This window comes from Mixophyes fleayi, unplaced genomic scaffold, assembly GCF_038048845.1.
Source record: "Mixophyes fleayi isolate aMixFle1 unplaced genomic scaffold, aMixFle1.hap1 Scaffold_270, whole genome shotgun sequence".
NCBI lineage: Eukaryota > Metazoa > Chordata > Amphibia > Anura > Limnodynastidae > Mixophyes > Mixophyes fleayi.
In genome coordinates, this window is record NW_027446780.1 from 22,501 (window position 1) to 25,000 (window position 2,500).

A 2,500-nucleotide genomic window follows, 5' to 3' on the forward strand; every position below is an offset into this window, starting at 1 on the left:
TGAGATGTATAAGAGATGTAGGTCATTAGGAAACCAATACCTACAGCCACACCACCCTGAACAAGCCTAATCTCGTCTGATCTTGGAAGCTAAGCAGGGCCCGGCCCGGTTAGTACTTGGATGGGAGACCACCTGGGAATACCAGGTGCTGTAGGCAGTTTTTTTTTATTTTCTCTTGTTCCGGCTTCCTTCGAAGCTGGTTTTGAGATGTATAAGACATGTAGGTCTTTAGAAAACCAATACCTACAGCCACACCACCCTGAACAAGCCCAATCTCATTTGATCTTGGAAGCTAAGCAGGACCGGGCCTGGTTAGTACTTGGATGGGAGACCACCTGGGAATACCAGGTGCTGTAGGCCATTTTTTTTTATTTTCTCTTGTTCCGGCTTCCTTCAATGCTGGTTTTGAGATGCATAAGAGATGTAGGTCATTAGGAAACCAATACATACAGCCACACCACCCTGAACAAGCCCAATCTCGTCTGATCGTGGAAGCTAAGCAGGGCTGGGCCTGGTTAGTACTTGGATGGGAGACCACCTGGGAATACCAGGTGCTGTAGGCAATTTTTTTTTATTTTCTCTTGTTCCGACTTCCTTCAATGCTGGTTTTGAGATGTATAAGAGATGTAGGTCATTAGGAAATGAATATCTACAGCCACACCACCCTGAACAAGCCCAATCTCGTCTGATCTTCAAAGCTAAGCAGGGCCAGGCCTGGTTAGTAGTTGGATGGGAGACCACCTGGGAATACCAGGTGCTTTAGGCAATTTTTTTTTTATTTTCTCTGGTTCCGGCTTCCTTCGAAGCTGGTTTTGAGATGTATAAGAGATGTAGGTCTTTAGGAAACCAATACCTACAATCACACCACCCTGAACAAGCCCAATCTCATCTGATCTTGGAAGCTAAGAAGGGCCGGGCCTGGTTAGTACTTGGATGGGAGACCACCTGGGAATACCAGGTGTTGTAGGCAATTTTTTTTTATTTTCACTTGTTCCGACTTCCTTCAATGCTGGTTTTGAGATGTATAAGAGATGTAGGTCATTAGAAAACCAATACCTACAGCCACACCACCCTGAACAAGCCCAATCTCGTCTGATCTTGGAAGCTAAGCAGGGCCCAGCCTGGTTAGTACTTGGATGGGAGACCACCTGGGAATACCAGGTGCTGTAGGCAGTTTTTTTTTATTTTCTCTTGTTCCGGCTTCCTTCGAAGCTGGTTTTGAGATGTATAAGACATGTAGGTCTTTAGAAAACCAATACCTACAGCCACACCACCCTGAACAAGCCCAATCTCATTTGATCTTGGAAGCTAAGCAGGACCGGGCCTGGTTAGTACTTGGATGGGAGACCACCTGGGAATACCAGGTGCTGTAGGCCATTTTTTTTTATTTTCTCTTGTTCCGGCTTCCTTCAATGCTGGTTTTGAGATGTATAAGAGATGTAGGTCATTAGGAAGCCAATACCTACAGCCACACCACCCTGAACAAGCCCAATCTCATCTGATCTTGGAATCTAAGCAGGGCCGGGCCTGGTTAGTACTTGGGTGGGAGACCACCTGGGAATACCAGGTGCTGTAGGCCTTTTATTTTATTTTTTCTTGTTCCGGCTTCCTTCAATGCTGGTTTTCAGATGTATAAGAGATGTAGGTCAGTAGGAAAACATACCTACAGCCACACCACCCTGAACAAGCCCAATCTCATCTGATCTTGGAAGCTAAGAAGGGCTGGGCCTGATTAATACTTGGATGGGAGACCACCTGGGAATACCAGGTGCTGTAGGCCTTTTTTTTTTTATTTTCTCTTGTTCCGTCTTCCTTCAATGCTGGTTTTGAGATGTATAAGAGATGTAGGTCATTAAAAAAACAATACATACAGCCACACCACCCTGAACAAGCCCAATCTCGTCTGACCTTGGAAGCTAAGCAGGGCCAGGCCTGGTTAGTACTTGGATGGGAGACCATCTGGAATTACCAGGTGCTGTAGGCCTTTTTTTTTTATTTTCTATTGTTCCGGCTTCCTTCGAAGCTGGATTTGAGATGTATAAGAGATGTAGGTCATTAGGAAACCAATACCTACAGCCACACCACCCTGAACAAGCCTAATCTTGTCTGATCTTGGAAGCTAAGCAGGGCCCGGCCTGGTTAGTACTTGGATGGGAGACCACCTGGGAATACCAGGTGATGTAGGCAGTTTTTTTTTATTTTCTCTTGTTCCGGCTTCCTTCGAAGCTGGTTTTGAGATGTATAAGACATGTAGGTCTTTAGAAAACCAATACCTACAGCCACACCACCCCGAACAAGCCCAATCTCATTTGATCTTGGAAGCTAAGCAGGACCGGGCCTGGTTAGTACTTGGATGGGAGACCACCTGGGAATACCAGGTGCTGTAGGCCATTTTTTTTTATTTTCTCTTGTTCCGGCTTCCTTCAATGCTGGTTTTGAGATGTATAAGAAATGTAGGTCATTAGGAAACCAATACCTACAGCCACACCAGCCTGAACAA

General features: G+C 45.6%; 6 non-coding genes and 7 pseudogenes across 6 annotated transcripts; all 13 read left to right on the forward strand.

The window, feature by feature from the left end:
• The first annotated feature begins 38 nt into the window (after window positions 1-38).
• Window positions 39-157, forward strand: LOC142126388 (5S ribosomal RNA; annotated as a pseudogene).
• An 84-nt stretch (window positions 158-241) lies between these two features.
• LOC142126149 (5S ribosomal RNA) lies at window positions 242-360 on the forward strand. Its single transcript, XR_012685084.1, has one exon. It is a non-coding gene; the product is annotated as a 5S ribosomal RNA (ribosomal RNA).
• An 84-nt stretch (window positions 361-444) lies between these two features.
• Window positions 445-563, forward strand: LOC142126339 (5S ribosomal RNA; annotated as a pseudogene).
• An 84-nt stretch (window positions 564-647) lies between these two features.
• LOC142126084 (5S ribosomal RNA) lies at window positions 648-766 on the forward strand (annotated as a pseudogene).
• An 85-nt stretch (window positions 767-851) lies between these two features.
• LOC142126217 (5S ribosomal RNA) lies at window positions 852-970 on the forward strand. The gene has a single exon (XR_012685147.1). It is a non-coding gene; the product is annotated as a 5S ribosomal RNA (ribosomal RNA).
• Window positions 971-1,054: 84 nt separating this feature from the next.
• Window positions 1,055-1,173, forward strand: LOC142126464 (5S ribosomal RNA; annotated as a pseudogene).
• Window positions 1,174-1,257: 84 nt separating this feature from the next.
• LOC142126150 (5S ribosomal RNA) lies at window positions 1,258-1,376 on the forward strand. The gene has a single exon (XR_012685085.1). It is a non-coding gene; the product is annotated as a 5S ribosomal RNA (ribosomal RNA).
• An 84-nt stretch (window positions 1,377-1,460) lies between these two features.
• Window positions 1,461-1,579, forward strand: LOC142126369 (5S ribosomal RNA). The gene has a single exon (XR_012685205.1). It is a non-coding gene; the product is annotated as a 5S ribosomal RNA (ribosomal RNA).
• Window positions 1,580-1,661: 82 nt separating this feature from the next.
• Window positions 1,662-1,780, forward strand: LOC142126251 (5S ribosomal RNA). The gene has a single exon (XR_012685178.1). It is a non-coding gene; the product is annotated as a 5S ribosomal RNA (ribosomal RNA).
• An 85-nt stretch (window positions 1,781-1,865) lies between these two features.
• On the forward strand, window positions 1,866-1,984 carry LOC142126649 (5S ribosomal RNA; annotated as a pseudogene).
• An 84-nt stretch (window positions 1,985-2,068) lies between these two features.
• LOC142126629 (5S ribosomal RNA) lies at window positions 2,069-2,187 on the forward strand (annotated as a pseudogene).
• Window positions 2,188-2,271: 84 nt separating this feature from the next.
• On the forward strand, window positions 2,272-2,390 carry LOC142126259 (5S ribosomal RNA). Its single transcript, XR_012685185.1, has one exon. It is a non-coding gene; the product is annotated as a 5S ribosomal RNA (ribosomal RNA).
• An 84-nt stretch (window positions 2,391-2,474) lies between these two features.
• LOC142126461 (5S ribosomal RNA) overlaps window positions 2,475-2,500 on the forward strand; it is a 119-nt pseudogene continuing 93 nt past the window's right edge.